This window comes from Microcaecilia unicolor, chromosome 5, assembly GCF_901765095.1.
Source record: "Microcaecilia unicolor chromosome 5, aMicUni1.1, whole genome shotgun sequence".
Classification (NCBI taxonomy): Eukaryota; Metazoa; Chordata; class Amphibia; order Gymnophiona; family Siphonopidae; genus Microcaecilia; species Microcaecilia unicolor.
Genome location: NC_044035.1, coordinates 223,437,723 through 223,455,658, shown reverse-complemented (window position 1 = coordinate 223,455,658; position 17,936 = coordinate 223,437,723). Strand labels below are relative to the sequence as shown.

General features: G+C 47.3%; 1 protein-coding gene across 1 annotated transcript in view; it reads right to left on the bottom strand.

The window, feature by feature from the left end:
* The window catches only part of ZBTB21 (zinc finger and BTB domain containing 21), a 35,592-nt gene extending 18,974 nt beyond the window's left edge, over positions 1-16,618 (bottom strand). The window contains 1 exon segment of the mRNA XM_030203813.1: positions 16,516-16,618. The gene's annotated coding sequence lies outside the window, so the exon portion shown is untranslated.
* Between the last annotated feature and the right edge of the window lie 1,318 nt (positions 16,619-17,936).

Below are 17,936 nucleotides of genomic sequence, written 5' to 3'. Positions count from 1 at the left end.
ACGATGCAAAGAGCTCCTAGCTCTCAGAGAATGGGTCAGTTCCCTTGAGCCTAACGTAGAATTTCAGTTTTATGAACAATTAACTACATATTCAATTACAGGAATGTCAGATGTATCAACTTTCCCCTCCCAATGTTCTCTTATTAGGTCAAGGGGCCCTCTCACTCTCCAGCCATAAAGCAGCTCAAATGGGGAGAACCCTGTAGACGCCTGAGGTACTTCTCTTTATGCAAACAGTAGGTAGGGTAAGTATTTTTCCAGCATGGTCTCCTGTTTCTGTTAAAGTCTTTAACATGTGCTTTAATGTACCATTAAATCCCTCCACCAGCCCATTAGTTTCAGGTGATATAGAAGGGCATGTTTGAAAGAAACGTCTATGTTTGGATGTCATTGTAAAACGTCCAAATCCAGGGGCGGGGAAAACCGTATTTTTAAAAAAAGATGGACGTCCATCTTTCGTTTCGAAAATACCATAGACATGGACGTTTTTGACTTTCGGTGATTTTCGAAACCAAAGACGCCATGTGAAAAACATCCAAATGCAAGCCATTTGGTCGTGGGAGGAGTCAGCATTCGTAGCGCACTGGTCCCCCTCACATGCCAGGACACCAACTGGGCACCCTAGGGGGCACTGCAGTGGACTTCAGAAATTGCTCCCAGGTGCATAGCTCCGTTACCTTGGGTGCTTAGCCCCCCCCCAACCACCCCCAAAAGCCCACTCCCCATAACTGTACACCACTACCATAGCCCTAAGGGGTGAAGGGGGGCACCTACATGTGGGTACAGTGGGTTTGTGGTGGGTTTTGAAGAGCTCACATTTACCACCACAAGTGTAACAGGTGGCAGGGGTGGGCCTCGGTCCGCCTGCCTGAAGTACACTGCACCCACTAAAACGGCTCCAGGGACCTGGATATTGCTGTCATGGAGCTGGGTATGACATTTGAGGCTGGGAAAAAAAAATTTAAAGTTTTTTTTTAGTGTGGGAGAGGGTTAGTGACCACTGGGGGAGTAAGGGGAGGTTATCCCTGATTTCCTCCGGTGGTCATCTGGTCAGCTCGAGCACCTTTTTGAGGCTTGGTCGCAAGAAAAAATGGACCAAGTAAAGTTGACGAAGTGCTCATCAGGGACGCCCTTCTTTTTTCAGCTGAGGACGCCTATCTCTTAAGCACGCCCCAGTCCCGCCTTCGCTACGCTGCCGACACGCCACAACGGAAAGCAGTTGAGGGCGCCCAAAATCGGCTTCCGATTATGCCGATTTGGGTGACCCTGAGAGAAGGACGCCCATCTCCCGATTTGTGTCGGAAGAAGGGCGCCCTTAAGTACATAAATACATAAGCATCACCATGCTGGGACAGACCAAGGGTCCATTGAGCCCAGCACCCTGTCTCCAACTGCGGCCAAAAGAACAATTTGTCCCGCCCATCCCAGAAATAGCGGATTTTTCCCACTTCCATTCAATAACATTCTATGGCCTTGTCCTCCAGGAAGCCGTGCAACCCTTTTTTAAATTCTGCTAAGTTAACCGAAAATAAGCCTGATGGCCTCAACCATGCATGTCACTCTTATGGCACGGCTCCACGAGAGCGGCTCAGTTGGCCTTTGCTTCCCAGTGGTCTCAGGTGATAGACAGCCTAACGAATATCATTCACATACCACCAGAATTGGCCCACACTCTTCTCTGGTGGACAATTAAGTCCTATTTGATTCTGGGACTTCCATTCCAAATTCCACTGCCTCGGAAGGTGCTGACAATGGATGCATCCAACCTGGGTTGGGGAGCTCATGTAGATGGGCTTCACACTGAAGGCCGGTTGTCTGTTCAGGAGTTTCAGTTCCATATTAGTCTCCTTGAGCTCAGGGCTATTTGAAATACTCTAAAGACTTTCAGAGATCGGCTTCAGAACCAAATTATTCAAGCAACCAGGTTGAGATGTTCTATGTCACTGGTTCCCAAACCTGGTCCTGGAGGCACCCCAGCCAGTCAGGTTTTCAGAATATCCACAATGAATATTCATGAGAGAGATTTGCATGTACTACCTCCACTGCATGCAAATCTCTCTCATGAATATTCATTGTGAATATCCTGACTGGCTGGGATGCCTCCAGGACCAGGTTTGGGAACCACTGTTCTATGTCAACAAGCAAGGGGGTATGTGGCAGTGGGCCCTACTTCACGAGATGGAACACCATGCGACTTACCTACCCGGCAAGAACAACTGCTTGGCAGACAGATTGAGCAGGATACTGCAACTGAACAAGTGGCCTCTCTACATGAGCTCAGCCCAGAAGATGATCTGAGATCCTTGATGGATCTTTTTGCCATTCATCTCAACAGCAAAGTCCCTCAGTTCTGCTCCAGGCTCGGGTCACACGGCAGAATGTCAGATGCCTTTCTCCTACATTGGGGGTGGTCTTCTATATGCGTATCCTCCCATACCTCTCATAGAGAAGGTGTGAACAAACTGTGTTTTAAGCCTATAAAATGTATTGGATATTTTCCTGCATTATGTTCTGAAGTGTATTTCTCCTATTTGGCCAGTAGGTGGTGTTTCTTTGCTGTAAAGCTGTTACAGAGAACTGAGTGTTTTTTCTTTAGTTTGACATAAACAGGAAGCAAGAAGCAGTATATGTTTGAAATCTTGTTGACTGGGCTCTGAATGGCCCAGGAGCTCATCTCATTTAGACTTTAATGGTTTTGAGTTCAGTTTCATTCCAGGAGGAGAGAGATCTCTTTGCAGAAGCTAAATGAACAGCTATTTGTCCTGATCTTCCCAGGTACTGTTTAGACAGCATATAGATGTTTAGTTAATTTTCTAATTGATCCATTTTTCAGTGGTTACTATTTGCTATTTGCACATTTTTGTTCCACTGTTCAATATTTTTATGAGAATAAACACAATTGTTTGTTCGCCCTGTTTGTCTGAACTGATAAAGAATCTTGGTGGTTTGTGGGTTGGGTCTGAGAGTGCTTTCTGTGAACTGAGGGATCACTGGGATTGTGGTCTCCAGTAACCTAAAAATCACATAGATGCCGCAACACAAAAAGTTACAGGCCATTCATCAAGGAAGCAGGTGGATTTCCACAACACTACAGCACTCCAGTAACTGTGAACCAGACCCAGGTGGCTGGGCTTGTGGACACTGGCTCTAGCATGGCTGTTACGACCACAGCTAGTTCTGGAAGGTGCTATTCTACCAGGGCGCAGTGCAGAGGTAGTGCTAGCCAATGGATCCAGAGAGATTGTACCTATTGCTCGAGTATTCCTGAATTGGGGTACAGAGAAATAGGCATAATGAAAAACATGCCGGTACCAATGCTGTGTGGGACCGACATTGGTCCAATGAACATTACCCTTGATAGCGGAGTCAGCATTTCTGCTATGGTGACCTGTAGTCAGGCTAGTGCGGCCCAACAAACAGAAGCAGCAGAGATCACCTTGCCTGAGCCAGTCCAGGTGGGACCAGCTGACCAAGTGACAGGAGGAGGTTCTCCAGTTCTTCCAGCAGCACCAGTTCCTGAGGTGACTGGGGCCGTAAGGAACAGGCTGACTTAACTGACACTCCTATTGATCAGACTGATGACCCTGATTTGCCAGAGTCACTAGCAGAGACCCTTACAGATATGGATACTGCCTTCAAAATATGCACTATGATTCACAAAATTATCTATGGTGAAGAACCGGGATACATGACAGAACTAATTGACCTTCCATCCAGAAATACATCCGAATCAACACGTTCGTACTTAAATCTACACTAACCGCGATGCAACGGACTCAAATATAAATCAACCTATGCATCCAGTTTCTCTTATATCAGCGCACAACTATGGAACGCACTGCCAGAAGCCCTGAAAACTACTTACGACCACCTACAATTCAGAAAAACGCTAAAAAAAAAGCATATCCTACCAAGACTGATAAAGATCATATCTTATGGAAAGGAGAGACTGATCCTGTTGATCCTAATAGGCTCTGGACAGCAGACAAGCAGCTTATAGTGCTCAGGACATACAGAGAACAACTTCTACAGATTGCAGATGACATTCTAGCAGGAAATCAGGGGGTGCCATGCAAATGCACTAGATTGACACAGAACTGCTATTGGCCGGGAGTATCTCGAGTAGTAGTTGATTATTGTAGAACCTGTGATGCATGCCAAAGAGCAGTGGCGTAGCCAGAAGGCAATTTTTGGGTGGGCCAACAGGTTGGATGGGTGGGCACTACAACTTTTTTGAAAGAGAAAAAACAGAAACCTGATACACCCATGCTCTGTCCCTACCATGCTCCCCATAACTTCAATGAGGGTAGCAGTGCAAGCTTCAGTGGCTGCAGGTCAATTGAGAGCTAAGCCCCATTGAGCCATGGTCCTCCAACACACATATGGTATTAAAGCCAAACACATTCTGAATCCAGAGGACCTCCTGGCCCTCCACCAACAATGGATACAGAGCACAGCACAGCAAGGACATTTCCCCATAAAACTCATCATACTAAGAAATTTTGGTTTCTAGTGTAATCTCAATAACAGACATATTATAAATTAATTTTTAAAAAAATCTATAAAACAAAAGTCACTGAGAACCCACAACAAATCTACAATGCCAACACTAACTTCCAAAAACAAGTGCATTTGTAAATAGAGATTACAAACAGGGGGTCATGATAATAATACTTCTAATCTATGCTGGTCCTGTAACTCCATAATAGGTACTCTTGACCACATGCTCGCTCTCTGTTGAAATTTACAATTATTTTGGACTCTAGTTTGGGATAGAATTTCTACACAACTTCATTTACAGATCAAGTTAGACTTTCGTACAATTATTTTCAGATCACTTGTTTGTCAACATTATCTATCACCAACACAAAAGAAATTATTTTATATTCATATGGCTACAGCCCTTAAAACAATATTATTGGAATGGAAGCATCTGTTTACTCTTTCCAAAAATACTAGGACTAGGGGGCATGTGATGAAGCTACAATGTAGTACATTTAAAACGAATCAGAGAAAATGTTTCTTCACTCAACGTGTAATTAAACTCTGGAATTCATTGCCAGAGAATGTGGTAAAGGCGCTTAACTTAGCGGAGTTTTAAAAAGGTTTGGACGGCATAGACCATTATTAAATGGACTTGGGGAAAAGGAAAAATTAATTCTTACCTGATAATTTTCTTTCCACTAGTCCCAACAGATCAATCCAGAGACTTGTGGGTTGTGTCCCTCTACCAGCAGGTGGAGATAGAGAGAACCTCCGAGGTTTGCTATATGTGGACCTGTGCAGCCAAGTAAACCTCAGTATGAACAATACCAAAGCAGTGGAATGGAAACAATACAAAACTCTCCTGACATTGCCAGACCAAATGCCCAACATACTTCCACCACTTCTAACTTTATTTCTTTTTATTATTTAATCAAATGAAGGAACAATCAGAAAACAATCCGAAAAACTAACCAACCGAAACAAAACCGCAGACAGTAAATCCAGGGTGGGGCCTCTGGATTGATCTGTTGGGACTAATGGAAAGAAAATTATCAGGTAAGAATTAATTTTTCCTTCCATAGCGTCCCACAGATCAATCCAGAGACTTGTGGGATGTACCCAAGCAGTCCTCAAGTAGGGCGGAACACCCCCAAAAAGGCAGAAATCACCAACGAGCCAAACACTGCATCTTGCTGAGCTGCCACATCTACCCGATAATGACGAGTGAACGTATGGACCGAAGCCCATGTAGCGGCTCTGCAGATATCTTCCAGAGAAACCAAACGGGATTCTGCATAGGAGGAAGCCTGAGCTCGCGTAGAGTGAGCACGAATTTGCGCAGGGGCTTGCTTGCCCAAAGCCACGTAGGCCGAAGTGATGGCCCCCGCACCCCATGGGTTATGGTGCCCTTGGAAGCCATATGTCCCTTCTTACTGCCTCCAAAAAGGATGAAGAGATGCTTAGAAAGATGAAATTCATTTGTCACCTCCAAATACCTATGAAGAGCCTGTCTGATGTCGAGGCAGCGAAAAGCCCGGAATTGCTCAGGGTAATCTTCCCGACGAAAAGCCGGCAAATGCAGGGACTGGCCCAAGTGGAAACGAGAAACCACTTTGGGCAAAAACAAAGGGAACTGTCCTAATCAAAACCCCCGCCTCCGTAAAACGCAGGAAGGGGTCTATGCAAGAAAGAGCCTGCAACTCTGAAATTCTCCGAGCTGAAGTAATGGCTACTAGGAAAATCGCCTTCAAGGTGAGATCCTTAACCGTAATCCCCAATAAGAGTTCGAAAGGAGGACACTGAAGCACTTTGAGAACTAGATTAAGGTTCCAGGATGGCAGAACTGGAAGGTGCGGAGGACGCAACCAATTTACGCCTCTCAAAAAACGAACCAAATCCGGGTGGGAGGCGATGGACGCCCCCTAAAGCCAGCCTCTAAAGCATGCCAGAGCTGCCACCTGCACCTTAAGAGAACTCAACGAGATTGATTCCTGTACACCCTCCTGAAGAAGCGCGAATATAACCGATACCAAAGCCGAAGCCGCTGACAATCCTGAACTCACACACCACGAATTCAAAGTACACCATACCCTAGCATAAGCTATCAAGGTGGATCTTTTCCGAGCCTGCAGCATCGTAGCAATAACCGCGTCCAGATACTCTTTCCTTCTCAACTTCGCCCTTTCAAGGGCCAGGCCGTAAGACCAAAGGGGGAGGGATCTGCCATCATGACTGGTCCCTGCAGCAAGAGACCATCCTGCGCCTGGAGCTGGAGAGGACGATCGAACAGGAGCCTGACTATATCTGCGTACCAGGGATGTCTGGGCCAATCCGGTGCCACCAGGATCACTCAACTGGGATGACTGGCAATGCGAGTCAGTAACCTGCTCACCATTGGCCATGGGGGAAAGGCATAGAGCAGGCCCCTGAGCCAAGGTTGTAGAAGAGCATCGATGCCTTCTGAGCCCAGCTCTCTTCCCCTGCTGAAGAAACGGGGAACCTTCGCATTGAATGCGGTGGTCATTAAATCCATCACCGGTATCCCCCAATGGGCCGCTATCTGGTCGAAGGCCAGAGGGGAAAGTGTCCACTCCCCCGGCTCCAACTGGTGGCGACTGAGAAAGTCCGCTTGCACATTCTGTGACCCCCGCTATATGAGCCGCCATCAAGCGAGAGAGATAAGTTTCTGCCCAACGGCAGATCAGAACCGCCTCGCGCGCCAGTGGTGCACTCCTGGTACCCTCCTGACGGTTCACGTATATATGACTGCTGTCGCATTGTCCAAGAGAACCCAAACCTGGCAACCGTGGAGAAGAGACAGAAACTCCTGAAGGGCCAAACGAACTGCCCGCAAATCCAAGCGGTTGATGGACCAAGACGCCTCCGTCGAGGTCCAAATGCCCCTGGGCCGTCTGTTGGAGGCAATGAGCCCCCCAGCCGGACAGCGATGCATCCGTGGTCACAATCTTCCATTCTGGGGTTTGTCAGAGGAATGCCCGATACCAGATTCTTTTGAATGAACCACCAGTGCATGATAGTGTGCAGACACCATGGCACCCGAACCTCATAATCCTCCGAGAGCGGAGACCAACGGCTCAGAAGGTGCCACTGCAGGGGGCGCATGTGAGCTCTGGCCAACTTTATTACGTCCAAGGTGGAGGCCATGGAACCCAGAACTTGTACATAGTCCCAAGCCCGCGGGTTCGGAGTCTGGAACAGAGTTCGCAACTGACCCTGTAACCGCTGTGCTCGAGCTAAAGGAAGAGAAACTAACCCTGTTCGGGTATCGAAGCACACTCCCAAATATTCCAGCGTCTGGGAGGGCGTAAGGCTGCACTTTGGGAAGTTGATCACCCAAACAAGCAATTGAAGCAACCCGACCACTCTGTCGGTGGCTCGCCGACTCTCCCCGAAAGAATACACCCGCACCAGCCAGTCGTCTAGATAAGGATGGACCTGAATCCCTTCCTTCCTGAGATAGACCGCCATTATGACGAGAACCTTGGAAAAGGTCCGAGGCACTGTGGCTAGGCTGAAGGGCATCGCTTTGAATTGAAAATGATGACTGAGCACTGCAAAGTGAAGAAAACGCCTGTGGGGATGCCAAATTGGAATGTGTAAATAGGTCTCTTTGAGATCGAGAGACGTCAAAAATGCCCCTGGTGCATCGCTGCGATCACTGAGCGGAGGGTTTCCATGCAGAAATGCCGAACCCGTAAGAACTTGTTAACACCCTTGAGATCTAGGATGGGTCGCCAAGAACCGCCCTTTTTTGGCATCACAAAATAAATAGAGTATCAACCGCACCCTCTTTCTGATGGGGATGTAGGCTGAACGGAACCCAGTCGTTGTAAGTTGAGGAGGGTGTGACGAACCACCCATACCTTGGCGGGAGATTTGCAAGGATATTCCAGAAAAGAGTCTACTATCGGACGAGCCAATTCTAACTTGTAGCCGTCTCTGATAACCTCCAACACCCATTCGTCGGATGTTACCCTGGGCCACTCCACCAGGAATAGGGACAGTCTGCCCCAATAACTGGCTGGATATGGACCAGAGCGGACCTGGCTGCGAGCTGGTTTCTGTTACCGGAAAGGAAGGCCCGCCTCTCACCTCGAAAGGGCTGAGAAGACCTTGCTCTCTGAAAAGAGGCCCTGCGACCTGGATGGTAATGCCATATATTCCTAAACTTAGGTCTAGGTCCCGCCGGTTGCAGAAAGTTGAACCTGTCCTCCGGGAGGCGCTGGCCTTTAGAGTCACCTAGGTCCTTCACAATCTGTTCTAGGTCTGTCCCAAACAAAAGCTTTCCCCTAAAAGGAAGCCTTGCTAATCGTGACTTAGAGGCCACATCTGCACCCCAATGCCGCAACCACAGCCAGCGGTGCGCGGTGACCGCTAGGGAAACCTCCTTTGCCCAAGCCCTCAAAAGATCATAAAGAAGGTCCGCAAGGAAGGCTAACCGGACTCTAAGGCCGGCAAAACAGCCACGAGTTCTTCTGGAGAGGAGGCTTTCTGTACCCACGATAAGCATGCCCGCGCCGCATAGGAGACACAAACTGAGGCCTGCAGGGAAAGGGCCGCTACTTCAAAGGACAACTTCAAACAAGTCTCCAACTTACGATCCTGAGGGTCCTTGAGCGCCGTGCCACCCTCCACAGGTTTTCTTAGTGACCGCTGTGATTAAGGAATCCACCGTAGGGACCTTCAGCAAGTCTAAGTCAGCAGCAGGCAGCACGTAAAGGCGCGACATAGCTCTAGTAACCTTTAGCCTACTGTCTGATGTATCCAACTGCGCTGAAATAAGGATCTTCATGGCCTCATGCACATGAAAGGAACGAGGTGGGCATTTGGTGCCAGACATAATGGAGGGCACCGGACCGTTCCCCCTGACGATTCAGGGGGTCAAATGGCCAAAATCTCAAAAGCCCGAACAATCAGGGAGGGAAGCTCTTCCCTGCGAAAAAGGCGGGCAGTCGTCGGATCATCCCCCTCCTCAGAGGGCAGGATAACCTCATCTGCCAAATTCAATGATTCTGAGGGAGAGCCTGGAGACAAAACTGGGCCATCTGTCAGATAGCTCCTCGGGATCCAAAATCTCCACCCAGGGACGTTTTGGCAGGAAAGACTGAGAGGCTGCCACAACCGAAGTTTGCTGATGAAGAGATGGGGCTGCCTGAAGAGAAGCTCCTGACTTCTTCAAAAGAAAGGCATTGTGAATTAATAAAACAAAATCCGGGGAAAAAGGAACTGAAAGGGACTCCCCTGCTCCCTCTACATCGCTTCCCTACATCGGAGCCTATGCCACAAAAGCGCGCTGCGTCTCTTGCCTATCTACTGCCACGTGCGGAGCGGGTCACACCTGAGAGGAAAAAATGGTGCCTGCCGACGCGCGCTGCACTAACTGCCCTGAAACCGCTGAAACTATACCCTGAGCTTGCGACTTACCGGATGCCTGAGGGGAACCCCCGTCGCGCTGAACACCCGCTGTGGGCTGACGGTGGCAGGACTCACACTCCCCTGATGCTGTTCTTCGGCCCCCACACCGGGAGTAGCGCTTAGCCACCTCAGAAGGCACTGACATGCTCCACAAACGCCTGCCCCAAAACTGACTCGGCAGACCGTCTAGTTCCTCCGTATGATTAAACAAAAACAAAGTCTCTTAAAGAGACGCTTACCCTTTTTTTTCAGGAGAGAAAGGAAGCACCCGATCAGGCCAACAGTCCCAGGCGATGGAGGAAAGGTAGGAGGAGATCGGGAGGGACCTGGCACCACCAGGTGTACACCACAAGCTGCAAACAATCACTCAACCCCTGTCTGTGCTAAACTAGGCCCAAAGGACACCAGTAGCCAGATCAAACCAGAGTTGTCCCTCCACCTGCTAGATAGAGAGAATACTGAGGTTTACTTGGCTGAATAGGTCCACATATAGCAAACCTCGGAGGTTCTCTCTATCTCCACCTGCGGGTAGAGGGACACAACCCACAAGTCTCTGGATTGATCTGTGGGACGCTATGGAATCCACTATTTCTGGGATAAGCAGTATAAAATGTTTTGCACTTTTTTGGGATCTTGAAAGGTATTAATCCGCAAACGAACCTTTTCCATAGATGCGAAGGTGGTAGAATGAGAGGACATAAAATGAGATTGAAGGGGGGCAGATTCGAAAAATGTCAGGAAGTATTTTTTCACGGAGAGAGTAGTGGATGCTTGGAATGTCCTACTACAACTACTTAACATTTCTAGAGCACTACTAGGGTTACGCAGCGCTGTACAGTTTAACAAAGAAGGCCAGTCCCTGCTCAATGGAGGGGTGGAAATGAAAACAGTAATGGAATTCAAACATGCGTGGGATAAACATAAAGGAATTCTGTTCAGAAGGAAAGGATCCTCAGGAGCTTAGCCAAGATTCGGTGGCAGAGCCGGTGGTGGGAGGCGGGGCTGGTGGTTGGGAGGCGGGGATAGTAATGGGCAGACTTATACGGTCTGTGCCAGAGCCAGTGGTGGGAGGCGGGGATAGTGCTGGGCAGACTTATACGGTCTGTGCCAGAGGCGGGACTGGTGGTTGGGAAGCGGGGATAGTGCTGGGCAGACATATACGGTCTGTGCCAGAGCCGGTGGTAGGAGGCGGGGCTGGTGGTTGGGAGGCGGGGATAGTGCTGGGCAGACTTATACAGTCTGTGCCCTGAAGAGGACAGGTACAAATCAAGGTAGGGTATACACAAAAAGTAGCACATGAGTTTATCTTGTTGGGCAGACTGGATGGACCATGCAGGTCTTTTTCTGTCGTCATCTACTATGTTACTATCCTGCTCATTTTCGAAAGTGATCGCCGGCCATTTTCCGACATAAATCAGGAGATGGACGGCGATCTCGGAAAAGCGGCCAAATCGGTATAATCGAAAGCCGCTTTTTTGGCAACATCGCCGCTTTCCCGTCGCATCGCTGGCCAAAGTTCAAAGGGGCGTGTCGGCGGCAAAGCGAAGGCGGGACATGGGCATGGCTACCAGATGGCCAGCTTTTGGCGATAATGGAAAAAAAACTGGCTTTACTTGGTCCTTTTATTTTCACGACCAAGCCTCAAAAAGGTGCCCCAAATGACCACCGGAGGGAATGGGGGATGACCTCCCCATACTCCCCCAGTGGTCACCAACCCCCTCCCATACTAAAAAAATAAAACTAAAAACCTTTTTTGCCAGCCTGTATGCCATCCTCAAATGCCGTACCCACCTCCATGACAGCAGAATGTGTTGTATCCTCCGACAGCCTTTCCCTGTTTGCGATGTGGCTCTCGGGTGAGTGTGACACCTTTTCTGTTAGGTGCACTGCAGAGTCACATCAGCAATGCATTGTGGTGGGTGTAGGGTACTGGGCTCTATTCCCATGGTGCTTTTCCCCCCTGCTAACTGGGTCAGAGTGTGCCCTGTTTTGTTTCCGGTAGTCCATGAGTGGCCATTTTTGTAAGCCAGTTTTAGATCCCTTTCATGTGTTACCCACGTTAGAGAACGTTATTACCTTGATTGTGGCTGAAAGAGGGCATTGTACACCATTCTGCCAGCTCTGACCTACTGTTAATCTCAGTACCAGGGAGACTCTTTGCCAGTGGGGCACAACCTCTGATCTGCAGTTAACTGTGACTAAACGTGCTTATTCAAATAAAGGACTTTTTCAAAGAGATTAGTCTTCAGGTGTCAACTGCTGTGCCAAGGTTATACAGCAGCAACAAGTCCTAGAGGCCTGCGTGTATGCAGGTCCCTGGAGCACTTTTAGTGGGTACCGCAGTGCACTTAAGGCAGGCGGACCCAGGCCCATCCCCCCCTACCTGTAACACTTGTGCTGGTAATGGAAGCCCTCCAAAACCCACTGTACCCACATGTAGTTGCCCCCTTCACCCCTAAGAGATTTGGTAGTGTTGTACATTTGTGGGTAGTGGGTTTTGGGGGGGGGGGGTTGGGGGACTTAGCACCCAAAGTAAGGGAGCTATGCATGTGGGAGGTTTTTCTGAAGTCCACCGCACTGACCCCTAGGGTGCCCAGTTGGTGTCCTGGCATTTGAAGGGGACCAGTGCGCTACAAATGCTGGCTCCTCCCACAAATGCCTTGGATTTCGCCGGGTTGGAGATGGCCGGCATTTATTTCCATTATCGCTGACAAACAAACCCGGCGAACTCCAAGGCATTTGGCCGGGCTAAACCGTATTTTCGAAAAAAAAAAAAGATGGCCGGCCATCTTTTTCGATAATACGGTTCCAGCCAGCTGTAGCGCCGCCGCCAAAATAGATCGCCGGCGATCTGTTTGGCCGGCGACGTTCAATTATGCCCCTATATGTTACTATATGTGACCTGGATTAGCCACTGTTGGAAACAGGATGCTGGGCTTGATGGACCTTTGCTCTTTCCCAGTATGGCAATACTTGTGTACTTATGGAAAGATAATTCCAAAGTTTCTTTTGCTTTTTGGTGGATTACTGTTTGTATTATTTATAAATATGAAGCTAAAATTGCAAAGAAGTCGAATAACATTCCTCATTTCCTTAATTTTTGGAAACCTGTTGACTTGTATTGTAAACATAAGCTTTATTATTTTTAACTGTATGCCTTCTAGGTATAGCCAGTACACCTTTTTTTTTATGTACCAAATACTGTTGCCATTGTTTTGTTCTTTTGTATTGTTACTTATAAAACTTTAATAAAGAACATTTGAACTTAAAAAAAAAAAGAATCTTGGCTAAATTAATTTCCTCAATCTTGAACTGATAAAAAAAAGGGACAGTGTTCAAATTGAGAATGAGCAGCGACCTAAACACGTAGCCACACGCGAAAATAAAAGAAACTTTAAAATGGAAAAAAAGATCTTTTTAAACTAAAGAAAAAAGGAAAACAAAAAGATGAAAAAAATGAAAATACCCGCACGGGAAGGCACTGACAAGAAATGAGTACCAGAGCATGAGGGAAAGAACATGAAACGTGTCCTCTCAGCTCCATGGAAAAACTAGGATTCTAGGACCCGCGAATCTGTGTAGGGCGGGAAGGCACCAGCACAGGCACGGTGGGATTCTGCTAGAACTTTCTACTTTACCAACTAGTCTGCGTCCGCACCGAGCTCATTGGATGACATCATCACCCAGAGAATATGAAGGCCTGCTTGTCCTCAGAGAAAAAAGTGATTTCAGTTGGGTGATTAATTGGCTCCTCTTTATACATTTGTACACAGTGGCAAATCCATGTGTATGTTGTAAGATCAGCACTTACACATGGAAAGCCTCACGTGGTGTCACTCTTTTTTTTTTTTAGAACATGTATGTTTTGTGAAATCTGTGCTTCTGCTATATTTATGTGTGTTTTGTGAAATCTGTGCTTCTGCTATATTTGCTGGAATCCTTACACTAGTCTACAAAAAGGCTCCCTGTTCAACAGATCCCTAAATATTCATGGAACTGTAAATATCATCACCTGGACATCCTATGCAAAATGTAGCTTTATATGCCCCAATAATATCTGAGTCACCGAACCTCATAATGTATAAAATTACTACTACTACTTATCATTTCTATAGCGCTACTAGACGTACGCAACGCTGTACACTTGAACATGAAGAGACAGTCCCTGCTTGACAAAGCTTACAATCTAATTAGGACAGACAAACAGGACAAACAATAGATAAGGGAATATTAAAGTGAGGATGATAAAATAAGGGTTCTGAACAAGTGAATAAGGGTTAGGAGTTAAAAGCAGCATCAAAAGGGTGGGCTTTTAGCTTAGATTTGAAGACGGCCAGAGATGGAGCTTGACGTACCGGCTCAGGAAGTCTATTCCAGGCATATGATGCAGGAAGATAAAAGGAACGGAGTCTGGAGTTAGCAGTGGAGAAGGGTGGAGATAAGAGAGATTTACCCAGTGAACGGAGTTCCCAGGGAGGAATGTAGGGAGAGATGAGAGTGGAGAGGTACTGAGGAGCTGCAGAGTGAATGCACTTATAGGTCAATAAGAGGAGTTTGAACTGTATGTGGAAACGGATAGGAAGTCAGTGGAAAAGCAGGAAAGAACAGAGCCCTGAAATCCAAGTGAGGACAGTGTATCAAGGAGTAGGCTGTGATCAATAGTGTCAAAAGCAGCAGATAGATCGAGAAGGATGAGGATAGAATGGAGACCTTTGGATCTGGCCAGGAACAGATCATTGGAGACTTTAGCAAGTGCTGTTTCAGTTGAATGATGGGGGCGAAAGCCAGATTGAAGTGGATCAAGAATAGCTTGAGATGAAAGAAAGTCAAGGCAATGGCGGTGAACAGCACGTTCAAGTATATTGGATAGGAAAGGGAGGAGGGAGATGGGGCGATAGTTGGAAGGACAGGTAGGGTCCAATGAAGGTTTTTTAAGGAGTGGTGTGACTACGGCATGTTTGAAGGCATCAGGAACAGTCGCAGTGGAAAGTGAAAGATTGAGGATATGACAGATAAAAGGGATGAGAGTAGGAGAGATAGTGTTAAGTAGATGGGTGGGAATAGGATCAGAGGAACAGGTAGTTAGTTACGAGGAGAAAATAAAATGTGTAGTTTCCTCTTCAGTGATTTCAGAAAAGGAAGAAAAGGAGGCACGGGTTGGAGGGTTGAGAGAATGGACTAAGGGAAGGAGAAGTGGCGGTGACCTGGTTGAGAATTAAAGTCATGCCTTTTTGTTTGATTTTGGCAGGACTCTGAGAGACTGGGCCCCCCCGAGGTCATCGTCGTCACCGCCCCCCACCCCCTGAATTCAAATCATGGCACCTCACCTCGACTTCGCTCTGTGTGAAAGAAGCGCAGCAGTCTGCAGATCGCCTCCCTTTGGGCCTTCCCTCCCTGTGTCCCACCCTCACGCAAGTTACGTCAGACGAGGGTGGGACACAGGGAGGGAAGGTCCGAAGGGAGGCAAACTGCAGACTGCCACTGCTGCGCTTCTTTTACATGGAGCGAGGTCGAGGTGAGGCGCTATGATTTGAATTCAGGGGGGCCTGGCCCGGTGGTGGATGGAGGGGGGCGGATGGAGGGGACTGCAGCACTGGGCCCCCCTTGGAGGCCGGGGAATTTTGTCCCCCCTGCCCCCCTCTCACCGGCCCTGGATTTTGGCAGTGGTCGTTATTAAATTGTCTCCCCTATGTGAGGAATAATAGCCTCATAACGCATTTAACTTACATATTGTATAGGTTTTCAATTTTTTAATAGCAAAAGGGCCAAAAAGGAGTCATCCTCATTCTGAACATGCTGCAAGTAATTAGGTTTCATAACAAAATCACTCAAAATTTCTCACGACTGTTGAAATGAATTGAAAGGCACAATCTGTAACATCAGTGTCTTGTGTGGCCATTTTTTATAAATTTACAATACTCAACAAACACAAACTAAAAAACTTAAAAGATTAATGTAGCAACAAAAAAACGACGAGCCAGCAAATTATCTATACCCAATCTTGAAAAAGAGATTTGTTTATGCATTATTTGCATAAACTACTCAGCAACATCATTAACACTAATTTATCTTCGCATATACAGTACAAATGACAACTCCATTAGCTAGCTAGCATAATTAAGGATATGCGCAACGTTGTCGGGTCAGGAACGCCATTCACTAAGGCGCACGCGCAACTTTGCTCTGAGCTCCCTGGACTGCTGCGGCGCACGCGCAGCCCACAAAAAAACGAGTCGGATTGAACAGCGAGCACGCGCATTTCCTATGATAGAGCTCCAACCGCTGCAGACGGTGAGCATGCGTACGCGTACCGGGAGGTACACACGCCACCGTGGGCAGCAGGCATGCGCGACAGTGCAGACGCTTTCAGACAAGGACACAGAGCATGCGCGAGCTGCAGACAGGCTAGTGCGTTTCAAAATCTGCGCATGCGTTTTACAGTAAGCTATGGGACCGCAGCCCTGCTGGTGGAGGAAAAAAGAAGAGAAATCACCTCAGAGCTACGTCAAGAAAGGACGCCTTTGCCAGAGCGAAACAAGCGGAGTCCACCATCCCCCAGTTTTAAATAAGAGTGCCTGTTAAACTTTTACTCACTGTCGGATCGCCCCACAAATAGACGGGGGCCCTTTCCCCACCTTTTCTTTCAGAATACGTCGGCGCGCGCGGCTGCCGTGATTCCATCCATCTTGAATTTGACGTCATCCCACACCAGGGATGAGGTCATCGCATGGAGCGCTCGTCACGTGCGCAGCCTTCCAATTGGTCGGAGGGTTGGGCGGGTACATTCGCTCGCTTTCTCGCGCGCCTTAAATCGGGAAAGTCCCCATCCCCCAGCTCCTTGGACTAGGGCTAGGCTCTATTTTATGCCTGTTTGGGAAGCTTGTAGGTTTGGAAGTACTGCGCGTGCTTCTTAAATGCATGACAGTTCTGTAAGATTCAGCATTGCAGACATTGGGATACGGTCGTAAAGTTGGACGAGCCTTAACCACTGAGTTATGTCAATGCTTCTTCTTTTGAATAAATACATGTTTCCTTTACAGAGAAAGAGCAAGTTATATTTCTTTTGGAAACAAAGTCGGTCATGTGTCGCTCATACATTTTAAACCGGTATAAAGTGTCTAAATAGAAAGTTTTTGTTGGCAAAATTGTGTTTAAGGTTGCACCCCCATCTAGGATACTTCTCCAAAGCGGATGATGGCGGTTCGAGTCTGAGGAAGGAGGCGATGGGGAGTCATTCCCCACCCTAATCCCAGCTCTGGCATACGCATATGTAAGCAGACAGTCTATTGCAACTAAGGTATAAATATACATTGTGATTTTTGTTCCTATGGAAAATTAGGCGCCACTGCTGTCAGAATTAGTGTTGCAGGTGCTGTAATCAGTGTTGTTCAAAATACTTGAATAAAAGTAAGCGCTTAAGTAAAACTACAGTGAAGAACACACAAAAATGACAAGCAAAAGCTATTGCCCACTATAATACTTTGAGTTAAAGTACAACCACTACAATGAATGCCATATTAACTTTTATCCCAATGAACTTCATTGCTCTACAACTCAATCCACTTGTTTGCTTTTAATAAAACTAAATTCTGAAAATGGCTGTTACTGATGCATATGGAAGATCTTATTACAACAAGAGCAGAAGTGGATTTTTTGGCTTAATACCCTTGAGCCAAGGGGTTTGAGTACCAGGATTGAATAGTGTCACTTTTTTGACAATTCACTGATTTATGTTCTGCAGCATAGTCGTATGTTGCTTTTCATCCTGATAGGACAACTGACAGAATAGCGGCTTTACATCATCTTTATAAAGGGGGGGGGGGGGGGGTCATATTGATAGACTGTTTGCCTTCCAGTTCTCAGCCGCGTCATAACAGCGGTTCTAAGAAGTAAGCATTAAATGAATTGAATTTTCACAATTTGTTGGTGGCATTTTGTTCATCTTTTTCTTTTTTCTACAGTTTTTGATTCATAGACCTTCAAGTAGCAAAGCAAAACACTGGCCATTGTTGGTT